At 41.5% G+C, this 16,646-nt stretch overlaps 1 protein-coding gene and 1 long non-coding RNA gene across 6 annotated transcripts in view; one reads left to right on the forward strand and one right to left on the reverse strand.

Annotated features, from left to right (window-relative positions):
- Window positions 1-16,646, forward strand: part of ppargc1a (peroxisome proliferator-activated receptor gamma, coactivator 1 alpha) — a 297,981-nt gene that overhangs the window by 22,289 nt on the left and 259,046 nt on the right. The window lies entirely within an intron of this gene.
- On the reverse strand, window positions 9,178-11,277 carry LOC113018642 (uncharacterized). Its single transcript, XR_003271836.2, has 2 exons — window positions 11,006-11,277; window positions 9,178-10,111 (listed from the first exon to the last, which is right to left on the reverse strand). It is a non-coding gene; the product is annotated as an uncharacterized LOC113018642 (long non-coding RNA).

Genomic DNA, 16,646 nt, shown 5'->3' on the forward strand with positions numbered 1-16,646 from the left:
AATTTTTTGTTACTTCTTGCACATAGGAGATGTTTTGCATTAGCGTTCTTGTTGAAGGAGACGCCTGAGTAGCGCATGCAGGAGGCAGGGCGCAGGATGGCCACTTGCTACCTGTGAATACACATGAGCATCACCTGTCGGATATTAACATCAGCCCAAATTCAGTCTAACATCAAACTAGGCAAGATATCACACTGATCATGCCCCCCCCCAACCCCCTTTTCTGCCATGTATATGCTATTATAATGGAGGATGCTAATGTGAACTTGGCCAAAGTTTCAAAGGAGGACAGCATCAGTAGAATCAGTCCACATGATCCAAAAGCTCCGGCTTAAGACTGCTATAAACACTCAGTTTCAGGCAGTTTGGCTCTGTAGCAAATTATGTGAAGGGATTATTATAATATGGTCATATCACGCATACACCTCTGGCTGGGAGCAGAGGAGGGAGAGGGGCTTGACTCAGACAGCAGAAGAACAAAGGCCCAGTATGAGACATGTGAGTCTTGCAAATCAACTCTAGTCCAAGAATTAAATACACGGGAATGGAAATTAGCATAATGGGTCCCCTTGAAGGTTTTTAGTTTTTTAAACTTTTGTAATTATTGTCTGTTAGCATACAGGTTGAGGTATGACTGATGAATGTGAAATGAATGTGAAAATATGTGAATAGTAGCGTTTCACAAATCCAATTCTTAAATGAGGTTCGATGATTGATGCTCTCATAATCCCTGCCTCTTTTTTTTTGTTTTTGTTTGGCTGCATTTCCCCAAAATCACTGAGAGATGCACCTCTGCTGTTTATTGTTGGTCTAATTGTCTTTACCGCTCAGCTGTAAAAGGCTGATAGGGGCGGGTGGCGTGGACGCCTACGTTTTTGAATCCCATAACTTGAGAATGAAGCGATGTAGAAGTTTCAAATTGGTACCATAGGTGCATCTACTAAAAGTCTTGCACGAGTTTGACTCTAGATGACCTCGCCTCAAGGTCAGAGGTCAGAGGTCAAGTTTTCTGAACATTTTGTGAATGGAGTAACTCGAGAAGGAAGTCACCGAGGATTTTGAAATTAATACCATAGGTGCATCTCCTAAAATTCTCAAATGAGGTGGAATCTCAGTTACCTTGACCTCAAGGTCAGAGGTCAAGTTTTCTGAAAATCTCGTGAATGCTATACTTGAGAAAAAGGTGATGTAGGATTTTCAAATTGATACCATAGGCGTATCTGCTAGGAGGCCGAGGGGTAGTACTAGCTGCTGTCAGTAGTTTTCCAATCAGGAAACACAAAAAATCCATGGATGCAACACTGGATAAATGAATTTATTGGACACAACTGACAGGTAGAGCTGCTTGACTGTGGCAAAATTGCTGATGCGATTATTATTATTTACCACTAAGTTAATCTAGTCCTCAAACCTGATATAAGAATAACAACTTAAATAGTAATAACACAAAAAAATGTAGACTGAACTAAAACGCTCTCAGCCTAGAGCTGTGGCAAAAATCACTGCTGTAAATGTGTTTTTTATTTGTTTGTGTACCTATTATTGGTACAAGCTGGCAAGCAGGATGCTAAATGTGAATAAGAGGTTATGAGTGAGTTAGAAGTTCTTTTTGTCTTAGGAAAAATACAAAATAAAATATTTGAATAAATATGAAGACAGAGGACAAATGTGTGCCATGGGAGACTTAACCATGATCATTGGACTGGCATCGAAAACGCTAACCAGTGACTTGGCCACAAGGCAAGTTAGATGTTTTGCATTCAGGTAACAGCAGGACAGCATGTGTGCAGGAATGGATTTTTATTTTTAATTTTTATATTTTTATTGGATTATTTGGTCACGGTTTCTTTGTGTGGCAGAGGAAATGCTGTGGGATAATTTTGTCCTGGGTGTGAGAAATACACATGGCAGCCGTGTGGAAATAGGGCTTAGTTTAAAATAGGATGAAGTGACTGTGGTTGGAAGGAGTCATTTTTATTTTTTTTAAACTGTTGTGCTGTGCTCTTCAAAGACCCAAGACATGTTGCACATTATTTTGTCATGACTGGCCTCTATTGACAGATTTGACCAGTGACTGCTTTTGTTACCTGTAACCACACCTACTTCCAAACTCTGTCCGCGGCCGAGGGGAGTTCAGAAGAAACAGGTGCAGGGCCCAGCTCTCAGTAACCTCCTCCGTCTCTTCTTAAAGGTGGAGGAGGGAGATTTTCATTAAAGAAATGCTGAAAAATGAGAGCAGAGGTGCCATTTCACTGCAAGTAGGACTCCTCCATCTACAAGAGCTTTAGGTGGTCGCCATGTGAAGGATATCACTGTTATTTCTGCCACTTCTGACTCCATTATACTTTTTTTCAGCTCGGTCTCTCGCTGCTTATTTGACATTCCCTTCACCGGTGCATTTGCCAAGCGTGGCATTGTTCTGCTATTGACTGGCCGAGACCTGGTCAGTCGGGAAGAGTGTGTGCCCGCCAGGTTATCAGTGACATCACTCTTCAGAAAAGCAGCGTTCGCCTCTCCTTTTCCTTATCGACGGTTTGGGGAGTGCATTAAGAGTAGCTGCTTAGCCTGATTTACAGAGACACGCCAACACCTCTCTCTGCACCCTGAAGGCACCAGGTAGCAATCCAGTCTCACTCCCAGTGTTTATTTACTCGCTCTCAGGGAGGCGATGAATGTGGCTCTGACTGACAAACAATCTTATGATGCAGCCTTCATGTCAGGACTGGATTTTTGTCTCTTTCTCTCTCCTTACCAGTCTTCCTTTCTCCAGAATATCTCAGTCTGTTGTCAAGCCTTTTTTTCCCTAGCCATGGGCCCTGTTGACACAAGAATCCGTCACTTCTCACATGGGGGAGAGTGGGACAAGTTGGCGGCCATTACTATTCATGAGGCAGTGTGATCCACTCTGTCACCCGTTGTCAGCACGAGGTGTCTGTCTGCACCACCGCTCCCCTTACTCTTTATCAGCCAGGGGTGGCTAATGAGAAGCACCAGGTTAATACCACCTCTAGAACAGCAATGGCTTTAAACCTCTTAATTCATTTAGACATTGCTAATTGAAACCTATGTGAACTACACTCTGGACACCATCCATTTTCCTACAAGCCACTGCTGAAAGGGAAACTGTGTATGTGATTTGATCGCTTTTGTTTTCTGTTTTTTTTTTCTGGTAGGTGATGGCAGGATGAACTCACCTTGACCCTTTTCTCTTTTGAGTTTGTGTCTCTTCTGTTTTTTCGAGCAGTCCCTAGCCCTGCAAATGATAGCCATTAAATCTTGCAGGGAAATGTCACAAGACAAGCACAACCAAATAATATACTTAGAACCAGCAGTGACATGCAATACCAAAAATAACCAGCTTTGGGTAGTCAAAAACGTCTTAGTCCAATTAAAGCGAGCAAAAACAGCAGCCATGACTAAGACAAGACAACCTCCTGGATGTGGCAGAGTGTAAATTAAAAAAAGTCTTATTCACCCCGCAGTTGTCAGACATGACTTAGTCATCCTGCACTTGAGTGTTTAATCAACATGCAGCGAACACTGTGGGCCTGTTGACTAAAACCAGGAGTTCTGACTCTCCCTCCTTCAGCCCTCTTGCATATTTATCCTTGCAGCTTTTGTCAATGCTGCTGGAAATGAATATTGACAAGAGCAAGAGGGCGTTCTCCATCCCACCACACGGTCAACTAGGTGCATCAGGCACCTTGGGGCTTTTCTGTCCCTCACTGTGCGAGAGAGCTGAGCACAGTGCATGCCAATGTCTTTTTTCTTTTTCTCTCCCGCTGTCTTTGATGCATCTTTATGCTACACTGAAGGGCTGTGGCCTAAAGATAGGAGATCATTCTACCTACCTTAGATGCAGCTGTAAATATTCAAATGAGCCATCATCAGTCGATGGTGAGAGAGATAACGGGTCCATCTTTTACCTGCCCCTTCTTGTGTGCGACAGCGGGATATATTTAGTTGACGGCATCATCGTCCCCAAAAGCGCTTGATTTGCGGGCATAAATTTCAGCAGACACGCACTCCCTCGCTGCGCCTGCAGAGGCAAATGCTTATTCATTTACCCGTTTGTCATTTCAATAGTTATTTTATGGTGGTGCTGTATTAATTGAACTGCTTCTACTGCACAACAATTCAAGGCCCAGTACATCTATTACAAAGGGAGTGTGCCGGAAACATTGCTGAACAGGCTCACAAATCAGCCTAAGCTGAGAGGGGAACCTCACAATAATGTAACACAATCGCACTAATCTTTCATTTGCAATGTGCTCCTACCTCAGCCATGCAAGGAAAATGTCTTGAAAGCTGCAGTGGAAAAATCAGATCGGTTGTATGGGAGTGCCACAAGATTACTGTGTATTCGGAGCTATTGTTGTTGTTGGGCTTCAAAGAAAGAAATAGTACGTTACAGAAGAATTAGAATGAGGTTTTCTTTCCTGCTCATCATTTGAGCTGCTTCCTTAGATGATCCTGTGAAATTGCTGTTAAAGGTTTTGTTTGATATCAATTTCAAATTGGGGTGAAATGTGTGAAATATCCTGGAAGTGCCTCTTATCTCATTATCATGGGTCAGGTAGTAGGTCATTTGAAATTGTCTGCTGCAACTTGAAGGGTAAGTATTTAGTCGGCTATCGTATTTAGATGTAGTTACAGTGCTGTTGTGATTTGGAGGATTTGTTTCTCCTGTCCTGATTTGGAATTGATTCACCTTTGGAAGACTTAGTGCTCCTTTTTAATCTTACTACTATTAATGGTAAAAACTATGTATTCTTTCCGATTCGATTTCACTTTCAAACAAATAACAGTAGTTTAAACTTGAGTTAAAAAAATAGCATCATGAATATACTGGAATTCAGGCAATTACGTTGCAGGTGGCTCAAACACCAAATACAAACTCCAGGGAGAAGTGCTAATGTATGACTTTTATTGTAGAGAAGATGAATAAATAAATGAAAAAGATATACAAGCACCTTAAAGATACTGCAGCAGCAGGACGAGAGGAGAGAGAGCTAAACAAAGAGCCAGCCTTTATAGACCCCCCACCCCCATATACAGACACACACGCACACCGCCCCCATGCAAGCCAGGACAGGTGCTAACCAATAAACTGATTAGGCTAGAGATAGAAATAGAAAACACCAATAAACAGGATGTAGCACTGTGTAAAGATGGTACCTAAAAGGTGACATTACTCATAAAAGCACAACAGGGCATCTGCAACAACATTTTTCTGACCTTTCTTATGACAGATTTTTACGTTTGGGCAATGTTGGCCCAGTTCTTTAAACCTGCCGTGTTTCTACATCACATGTTTACACCGGCCATACCCAAAGGGTCGGAAAAGGGAACTGGCATACGCTTTGAAGTGCCGAAGTGCCCACAGCAAAGCCAAGGCCTGCTCCTCAATAGTGCTGCAGTTTCTCCAGGCCTGTGAGAAATTTCACAAGGCAAAAAAATTACAAGATGTGAAAGATTCTGAGATTCGACTTTAAAAAAGAAGAAAAAACTTTAAAAGTTTTCCCCCCAGTAAAACTGTATCACTGTATAACTTCAGCTACTGGTGATGAAGTGCATTTAGTCTTTAGGGGATGCAACAGTATGGATGATGTAACCGGCGATATTTTTGCACCTTATTTCTAATTATGCTCTCATTACAAAAGCTTATTGCAAAGTAGACCGGAACTTGATCAGGCCATTGCATGCACAATCCATGTTAAGTCTTGCATTGTGTAATAGAGGTTGATCTAGCCTTGCAATGCCGTTCTTTGCGGGGGGAAAAAAGCAAACTTGTGTCTTCAAATTAATTATTTTTCTTTTGCACATAGATTCATAAACAAATCACTTTTAATACTGAAATTGTTTTTTTTTTTTCTATATATGTTCTGTTTCTCCAAATATTGTAGAATCTTCTGTCAAAAACCCCCCAATTTCATCATCTTTTACTTTGAACAAACTGAAGTGATCATTTTTTCCTTGACTAAAGTACCGTCAGTATCAGTCCTCCTGCCTGTTATCAGCACCACTGCTCTGCCACATTGCTTGACATCACATATTCAAGTCATTGATGTAACAAGCTTTAAGACTAAACTAAAAAATCATTTAAATAACACTAATTTATCTTAGATATAGATTATGCCTTAACAGTGTTTTGAGTTCTCATTTTCTTAATAAAGCTGCTGGGGAAAAAAGCCAGCAGCCTCTTGCTCGCTTTGTTGCTTTAATTCATCTGTTATCTTCTGAAAGACTTAATAATACTTCTGTGACTCAGCATCCCGTTCTCTAAAACAAACAACATGCTCCAGAGCTGATGGGGACATCCAATTTAACTGCCATCTTAATGGAATCTATAATAAGCGCAGGGGCTCAATAATGGCAAAGCACTGCATCTTCTGATAACACAGCAAGCATCAAAACCCCTGTGATCACCAAACAAGTCCAGTTTTTTTTTCCCCCCTCAGAGAAGCGAAGAACAAAATGTCTAGATGTCATTGTCAAGTTGCTGGTAACATATTCCCTGTGGGTTCCTCACAGGGGGCTGCCTCAGCTCTCCAGTGGCCCTCACGCCATATAGAGGTAATCTGCAGTCTGCAGCACAGGGGTTTCTCTGCATTTCCTTCCACACTTCTGAAGCCCCCTGACTTTAATTTCACGGGCACCTGTTCCCTCATGTGCTCATGGTGGAGGAGTCAAATCAGACGTTCATATAGGAACTGGGAACAAACCACAGACTTGTGATTCAAGTCGAGCAAACATTGCCTGTGCTGCAGGACCACGTTACATGATGAACTTGTCTGGTTCTGACATGTAAACCAATGCTTGAGAGAGGTTTATATGTGTTGAGGTTTGTTATCACAAACGGGCGCTGCATTGTGGGAGTTTGATATACATATATGGCAATAAAATGATTAAGCTGTCCCAGATACAATATTCTTTTAGCCTTTGTTATTAATAAGCATTGAAAAATCGAGGGGTTTGCACAGCAGGGCTGGGGGGCCTACAGTGACTTGTTTGATTTTAGAAGCACGACAAAATCACCATACAAATGAGTTAAAGACAATGACTATGCTGTGATTTCTGCCACATAAAGGATAACTCTGAAAGAAAGTTAGAAGCGGCAGAAATTCTCATACTTTCTTCTTACAGCCAGTGCATGAGTGCTCACTGTCACTCTTTGAAGCCTGAAATTTTCCTCACCAAATGAACACAACAGAGGGAGAGAGCGGTGCTCCTGTGCCAGAAGAGCAAGAAGTCACTGCAAAGCAGTAGAATACTTAAAATAAATATTGTGTTGGAAACTATCCAGTAGTATGTAAAGTTGCTAAATCTAGCAACAGTAACACTAACTGATAGATGAGGAAATAAAGTCAAGGTGGAAGTGCCAAAAACTGTGCCCTTCATCTAGTGACTGGTCTTCCAGAACTGATCCTCTAACCACTTCAGGCTGGCTCCAAATGTCAGTAAATTCCTATAGACTCCCATGTTTACTGGTACAAAAAAATCTCTGGATAATTCCCTTGATTTGATTCCCTTAATTAGTACTTATAAGCAGATGTGTTGCTCCCATATACAATGCATCTGGACAGTATTTACAGCGTCTCACCTGTTCCACATTTTGTCATGTTGTATTATTCCAAAATGGGTTAAATTCATTTTTCAACTCAAAATTCTACACCCATTACCACATAATGACAAAGTGAAAATGTTTGCTTGAAGTTCTTGTAACTTAAAAAAAAAAAAGAAAAGCAAAAATATAACGCATATATAAGAATTCACAGCCTTTGCCATGACACTCAAAATTGAGCTCTGTTGACCTGTTTCCACTGATCATTTTTCAGGTGTTCCTACAAGTTGATCGGAGTCCACCTGTGGTAAATTCAGTTTTTGGGACATGATTTGGAAAGACACATACCTGTCTATTTTTGTCAGAGCACAAACCAAGCCATGAAAGCCATGGAATCGTCTGTAGTTCTCCAAGACAGGATTGCATTGAGGTACTGATGTGGGAAAGATACAGAAAAGCTTCTACACTGTTAAAGATCCAAGGGGCCTCCATCATTCATAAATGGAAGAAATGTGGAATCATCAGGACTCTTTCCGGGCACTCTGAACGATCAGGGAGGTGACCAAGAACCAGATGGTCACTCTGACAGAGCTCCAGTGTTTCTATGTGGAGAGAGGGGAACCTTTGAGAAAGACAATGGCTTCTGTAGCACTCGACTAATAAGGCCTAGATGATAGAGTGGCCAGACTCCTCAGTAAAAGTCACATGACAGCCTGCCTGGAGTTTGCTAAAAGGCACCTGAAGACTACTCGGATCAAACAAATGAAACTGAGATTGGAACTCTGTGGCCTGAAGCATCCTGACTGACCAATACCATCCTTGGAGTGAAGCATGGAAGGTGACGGCATCATGCTGTGCGGCTGTTTTTCAGATCCAGGGAAGGATGAATGCAGCATTTTGCAGAGACATTCTTGATGGCAACTTCTCCAGTGCTCTAGACTTCCAACTAGGGCAAAGATTAATTTTTCAACAAGACAACGACCCTTAGCACGCAGTTAAGATAAACAAGCAATGGCTTCAAGACAACTCTATGAATGTCCTTGAGTGGCCCAGCTAGAGCCCAGACTTGAACCTGACTGAATATCTATAAAGAGATCTGAAAGTGGCTGTGCACCAACGCTCCCCATCTAACCTGATGAAGCTTAAGTGGTTCTACAAAGAAGAATGAGAGAAATTGCCTAAAAATTGGTGTGCCAAGCTGGCAGCATCGTGCTCAAAAAGACTTGAGGCATTCACTGCTGCCAAAGGTACTGTAACAAAGTATGTAACAAAGGCTGTGAATATGTATGTAGATGTTTCGTTTTATTTTTTTATTTTTAATAAATTTGCAAGATTTTCAATTCAAGTTTTTCATAAAAGGAGTTAAAAACCCCAGGCTAACCATCAACCTATTGGTTGATATTGGAAAGCCACACAATAGGACCTCTGCTGAACTGTGGTACATCCAATTTTTTTCTATATCCAAAATGCATTCATTGAGCCTTCTTATGAAGCAGTGAACTGAAAATTAAATATAGTTGCAAATCACCTGCATAGTCATGGAAAAAGATGTTATGTTGGTTGTGAGGTAGTATAGAGCAAGTGATAAGTAGACAGCATCAGCAGACTGGTCATACGTCTTCTAAGTGTACTTTATTTCCTGGCATCTCCATTCTACCATCTTAACACAACACTGGTTGTCAAAATCTCACTTGTTTTACACAAAAATGAACCTCATTAGTCTCTACCATTTAGAAATAGGTTAGACCAAACATTACAATCTAAACAAAGAAACAGGAATAAATTATTCATCCAATTGACAAACTTATTTACACAGCCAAATGGTTTGAAAATTAAAACACTGCATACAGTGCAATTCAAAAGGTTACTTTTAAGAAAATAAACATCACTATACAAAAGGAAAAACCCTTCGTTTGGTTGTACCCAGTGATGCAGTCACGACCCTATATAAACAGGAAGTGCTGGGCTAGCCCCTCCCACACACCTGTTTTGGGTATAGGACCTGAACAAAGGGACAAACAAAAGTAAGTATAACCAAAGCGACATAAGCAAACATAATTTACCAGACATTTACCTGTCAACAGAAGAAAATTCAAATCTCCTGATGGTTCAGCAGTATTTACTTAAAGCATATCCATGAATGTAAATTGTAACGTAATGCCACCATAAACAAACCCGGGATAGTATGCATAGAAAAGTTACACCAGCAATGTCTAAACTAAAGCATTATGGCCACCTGTAAAATACATGGGATAAATTATCAATATGTTAAAGGTTAAAGTGGTAAATAAGTTTAAGCCTACCAATGTGCCACTTTGTCACATTGGTGAAGAATTTGACGGAGCATGTACAAAGAAAATAAGAACAGGTTTCAAGACAGACCACCGTGGAACTCCAGATGTCATAATAGCTGACACACAAGAGTATTTTCCAATGTTTACTGGGAAGGTTCTTTGCTTAATATCATATTTAAACCAGTTAAGAGCCAAACCCTTGACTTCTGCACAGTGCTCCATGTGCTCAATGAGTAGGTCAAGTCCAGCAGATCTATGAAAGAAGAATGACCAGAATCAGTATCAAGTAGAATATCAGTTTTTATTTTGAAAAGAGCGATTGAATACTGTGGAAGACCTTGAAAAGATACTGAAAGGTCTATAAAGGATAACGGTTAAAAATAACTTTTTCTCTAGAGTTGAGAAACCAGTGGGTGCCATCATCTTTTAAATATAGTCAGTGGTAGAGCAGTGCAAAATTATAGATCAAATAGAAGTCAGCGTTGAATTGGGGAGCTCCAGGAGCTCCAGTTGCCTAGACGAGGTTATACCATATTGAAGAAATTTGCTTTCGCGCTTAGGAGAAGCTCCTTCTTTGATCTCCTGGGGACCAAAGGTGAAACAGAGCACAAGGAAAACCTGAAGCTCAAAGAGCTTCAAGTTGGCCAAACATTTTAAAGCAAACAAAGATTGCCACAACTGGATGTGGGCGATCAGGCAGACTGCGCAAATACAGGCCCGAGGCAAGGACACGTGTGCAACAGCCTGATGAAACGATAGCAGCTTTGGCTCCTCAACAAATATTCAAATGAGATTACATGAAAGCTAGAGGAATGACAGACAAATGGACACAAATCGGGTTCCATTTGTTTACTCTTCTGCAATTGTGTTAGCCATCCCGCTCCTGGCTCCGGAGGTAATGATTGTGGTGGGACCAGATTAAAGGCTGTAGTCAGCTGTTTAGTGGGGCTCTGCTAACAGAGATTAGCGGCAGCTGCTTGGCGACAGACTTGTGGGGAGAAGGGGGGGAAACGACATCTCGGCAGAGGGTTTCATTGTCTCAGACCACAACCACCTTGATGAGTAAGAATCCCGACAACAGGAGGCAGTATGAGCATAGAGGATTGGCAGGCTTTGTTTTCTTCAAGCCACATCAAAACTCACTCACCAGCTTGTTGTCTTTCTCCTCTCCTTGTCGCTCTCTTTTCTTCCCTCTTTTTTTCAGCCTTCTTGGTGGTGTATGCATGGCAAGTCGTTGCAGATGTTGCCCGTAATGATGCAGACGGCACACACAATCATACAGAATGGAAGTAGAGCTGGCTGAAATTAGTAAAAATTACTTTCTCATTACCTCCCTCATTGCTCCTGTAAGTAGTCTGAGTTTCCGCACGATTAGGAGAACGAGCTGTGGAGCACCGTGGCTTACTGCACTCTCACACTCGCACATAGCTCACACACACAAACACACAGGGTGGAAAAAGTGAGTTAGGTTAGCCTTACTTCAACCACTTCTAAAATCCGCCCGAGCACTTGTCACCTCGTGTCACCTTCTCACTAGCCACTGAGCAAGCACCATGTCAGAGAGGGGACTATTAGACTCCAAGCAGCTGTGTCATGTTTCACATTTGGCCCTCACCTTCTTTTTTTCCCCCCCTTTTCTAATTATTAACTTTAATATTTCAACCACTCAACCGTCAACCTTTCTTGGGCCTGACGGGAGCTAATTATTGCATGAGCTTCAATGAATGCATTGTGCCCATTTGTCCTTGTCTGAATACAATCAGAATCTCCATTGGCTCAGTTCTGAAAGCCTGGGGCCAAACACATTTAAATAAACCCACATGGTGAAATTACCTATTTTGCTCGCAGGTTATTATGAGTGATATACACTGGCCTCTCCTTTAGCCATCGACCGTGTTTCATAATATTTTAATTTTGAGACAGACTTGATGGAGATGTAAACTTAATGGTTATCCACGCAGGGTATAAACAGGGCATGTTTATGCATGTGGACACTGGGAAAGAAGAAAAATCACTCATTTGTAATAGAAACATGCACCACAAGAGACACCTGGGATGAAATTTCTGATTGTGTGCCTGTTCTACAAGCTGCCAAAGCTGGAATACTTAAAAGGGTGCAGTTGGCACGGCTGAGTAATGGATCGCTCGAGATGGTCCGGAACAGTAGCGTGCCAGGATCGCTTTACATGAAACCCAGGAACAGAGAAAATGCAAGATTCGCATAAAGCATTGCAACAGGAAACCCGGAAACTGGTAGCTTGTGAACCACAGAAAAAAAGTTTTAAAGGAATGATGGCCTCTTTGTTTTTTTTCTTCTCTTGCTCTGAGTATGTGAGTGAAGTGTGCAAGGTGTGCTGTGTAAATCTAGGACATGGCACTGTGCCCAGGAAGGTGTTGATAATGTAATGAGCCTCTGTGTGCAAGAGAAGATATGAATTAGAGAAAGAAAAGAAAAAAAGTGTCCTCCTGTATTTGCTATGTGTAGTGGCTTCCTGAGCCAACAGATTCTGGTGTTTGTTCTGTTCACATTGATTCTTGTGCCCTGTTATTCATCTCTAGCTTGCAGAAAATGCAAGACAAACATTCATTTGCAAAACCACCGGTGTAATCTAATTCATCAGTGTAAATAAAGCAGATATGCATAATAGTCTTCGTATTATCACATTAGAAGTTTGTAATATAATCGTACTATCAGGGATGGCTTCTGTAGTCACTGACATGCCACAAGCTGTGAAGCTGATCTTTTATAGAAGTGGGGAACAATATCACACCCACAAAATTAGACTTGTTCTCCAGCCAAAAGCTTTGCAATGGCTATATGTAGGATATAGCTGTTTTAGCACCTATCCCTGGTGGCAGGACCTCATACAGTGTCAGATGTGTCATGCACTCATTTCTTCCAACTGTGTGGTATTTCTCTCCACTGTGCCTGATGCCTTGTAAAGCATTGCCCAAAAATAACTTCTCCACTGGAATGTTGGAATAGGAAGGAATCATGTTCATCCAGTCCCTCTCTGGGAACCCACGCATTTCATCCCAAAATACTCCACCTTGCGTCACTGGACCTTTTGCATAGGTTTAGAAAGGAACTGATGCCAGCTGCAGCGAGAGCATGAATGTCCATTAGCCTGTGCCAAGGTCTCATGGTGTGAAACATTGCCAGCTGACTCCCCTCCATGTAAATGAAAAGGGACTTTTTGTTTTGGCCGGGTCATAAGGTGGAGTCAGCTGAACGGGATTGTTGATCTCTGCGGGGGGGTTTTTTGTTGTTGTTTTTTTTCTTTGTGCCCTAAGCTTCAGGTTGGCACTTCTGAATGATCAGCTGTATTGCTCAGTTGAGTAGAGCTTTCCATGTAGGAACCAGTTCACATGTGCTGGATGTCAATATAATGTATAGTGTGTGTGTCCGTGTGTGTGTCCATGCACCAACTGCAATCTACTTCTTGTTTTGTAATTTTATGCTTCCTTCCTAAAGTGACCCTACTGTTGCCCAGCAGTTATTGTGTACACAACTGCTAACAACATCTCCTCAGAAAGGAGGAGGGCATGTAGAGGATGCACAGGAGGAATGAACATATGATGCAAAATGTCTGAAGAATAAGAGGAGACAGAAGCCTCGTCTTTTATGTTGTGTCTGAGCATCTGTGGCTCAGAGTCAGTTGAATGGTTGTCTGATAATTGGAAGTTTGGTGGCCCATCCGTCGCTCCTGCAGTCCTCACATCAAAGTGTCTTTAAGGAAGAAACCATATTGCATCTTGAATGTTCATGTACATTCAATATGCAGTGTGCATGTTCATGTGTGTGAAGAGGCAACATGGGACTAGAAAAGAGCTGGTCTATATCACCCGTTACAATGTTGCATTTTACTTTTTAGCCCATCCTGATTTTACGTCTTTACATTAAATTTGGGTGGCGTGGTGGTTAGCACTGTTGCCTCACAGCAAGAAGGTCTTGAGTCCAATTGCTCCATCAAATTTGTGCACAACACATGCATAATCCAGATATGTGATTAAAAACGCACGTACAGTATGACAAACTCAAAAGGTACTAAATGCTGCATACACTAAAACAGTAACTATAACTCTTCTGAAGAAAGTGTTTATTTAGTGTAAATTATTCACAGCCTTTTGTCTTACTGCCCATTTTCTGATTTTAAGAGAGACTCCGCTTCTTGGAATCGCCCCAGAAACTGTGTTTTCATAAGGAAAGGCAGAGCTCTTAATCTTGGTGTGACTGCGGGGGCCTGCGAGGACGTGGACTCAAACAGGCCTTGGAACAGCCATCGGGCTTCTGCTCTGGTGGCTGGCTTCAAGCGGTGACCAATAAATGATGGTCATTTTTTAATTTCCAGTACTCTTTCATTGGGCTCGCTGCGGGGGTATTGTAGAACAACTGATGATTTAAGACCATCTTTGATTACCCGGTTGCTCCCCCAGCATTCACTACATTCACTCAACCCTGCCTAATTAATTTGGAGGAGATCAGATTCTTTTTCTTTAAAAAAAATTAATATAGCTCTAAAATTAGACTATGTTTCCAAATTGTTCTCAGTGGATGGATATGCTTGGATACTCGCAATGAGTTTAAGTGTGGGCGTTATCTTTACCATTTAATGGCAGATGTACAATCACTGCGAGTGAACACAATTATGCTGCGAGGATGGTCTTTCAGATTACTGAGAAGCAATGACTGCATAAACTGCCCACAAAAATATATACGTTTTGCATTGTGTATATAGTATACTAGTATACTATAGTACTGTAATAACCTACTGCTTAAAACAGGACTTCAGCACATTTTGCCAGTATTGGCAGGCTAAGAATGACATTGTTTTAATAAGGGCCATGTTTTTCAAGTAGGTGTTTAGACTTTCAAGTTTGAAATGATAATATAGGGCATATAGGATCATGTACGGCACTATAAATGAGTAGGTGCATATAAAATGCAGAATATTTTTGCAGAAAGATATTTGGAACAAGAAGCTTTCTCGTTTCTGTAGTCTGCTTACAGTCCAAGCTGTCTTAGCCAGTAAATGTTTGGGGAAGCTTTTGTTGCATGAGGAGAGCAAAAAGCATCTCAGATGCTGGCTTTCGCCTGAGCTTTATAAAAATGTATAACATTTTTTCTCATTTACAAATAGGCGAAAATCCAAAACTCTGTCTGATTTTGTCACAAAATCAGGCATTAGTAAGTATGCAGATCCACGAGAGGTGATCGGTTTATACTTGATCAGACTTGGCAGAGGTACAGATAAGATCAGACACAAATTTGTCAATAATTATTTTTGTGCTAGAAATCGTGCTCAGTGCAACTCTGTCCGTTTAGAATCAGGTGTCTTGTGTCCCATCCAATACTTAATATTTGCAAGGACATAACACTTTTTTTTTTGAGTAAACAAAGAAGCCTGAGATTACTGTACACCATGTAAAAGCGATAATAACACCATGACCTCTGATCTGATTATTTACAATAATCCATGTATTTACGTTTATGTTCATTGTGAAAACAAACCTTCATGTATGAAAAACAAAACAAGGAAACTCTCACGAGCGCACATTTAGTTAACCATAAAAATAATAAACAGCATTGGCATTTACTGTCGCTCTAATAGTCATAATGACTATTACACTTATTAGCCTAAAGTAGTATGTACATACAATAAGTCACTGCTCTGTTTTTACGTGACACCATCCAAATATGTTAAAGATTTTCTTCTTGTTATTATCTGTTGTGGGGCGATCGTGGCTCAAGAGTTGGGCGTTGATTTGTAATCGGAAGGTTGCCGGTTCGAGCCCTGGCTCCGACAGTCTCGGTCGTTGTGTCCTTGGGCAAGACACTTCACCTACCGCCTACTGGTGGTGGTCAGAGGGCCCGGTGGCGCCAGTGTCCGGCAGCCTCGCCTCTGTCAGCTGTGGCTACACTGTAGCTTGCCATTACCAGTGTGTGAATGGGTGGATGATTGTGTATAGTGTAAAGCGCTTTGGGGTCCTTAGGACCAACTAAAGCGCTATACAAATACAGACCATTTACCATTTGTTATTCCTTGACTTTTCGTGGTGTTAGATTTTTCTAGCGTTGGTTTCAGGCTCTTTTAAGCATATCTAAATCATGACAAGACCTAAATGTATGACCTGTACACACAACATATGACATAAGCTTTTGATTCCATGATTGGGGATTGAGAATCGGCTTAATATGCCTTCAGCCTGCTGCCCTGAAACTGATCAAATCTCAGTGACAGCGCCTGTGACATTTCAATACGGCTTTGAGGCATTCCAAAATGAATTCTCCGTCCTGTAAAGCGATGGTCATCCTAATGAATCTGTGAATAGGCCTACAAGCTATTGATATTCAAATAATCTTAACCCTCCGGATTACTTGAGCCTTTCTAAATGGCAGGTTATGTCAGTGTTAATCTGCATTATGAGGTCACTCAAACAAGGTTGACATTTTGCCTGCCTGGACTGCCTCCCCGTCGCTTTGTGTTTGTGATACCAACCTATGTAAATAAGGGAGCTCTGCTCTTCTGTTCCGCATTGCTTCAGAATTTGTTTAGGATTAGAAATCTCATTTTGCCCCGAGCCCTGCTTGCTTTAGATCAGTCAGCTCATCTGCAGATCTCGGAGCAGATAAACACCGTCGTTCTCTGGGCCTCAGCGTTTTTTCTTTCTTTCTTTTTTCTTTTTTACATCCTGCAATTTGCAGAGAACCACTGTGCTCTGTTCCTGTCACATCACAGGCCGAATGGGGGTACAAGTGGGGGATGGGTTGGGGGGGAAGTGAGGAG

This window comes from Astatotilapia calliptera, chromosome 3 (genome assembly GCF_964374335.1).
Source record: "Astatotilapia calliptera chromosome 3, fAstCal68.1, whole genome shotgun sequence".
Classification (NCBI taxonomy): Eukaryota; Metazoa; Chordata; class Actinopteri; order Cichliformes; family Cichlidae; genus Astatotilapia; species Astatotilapia calliptera.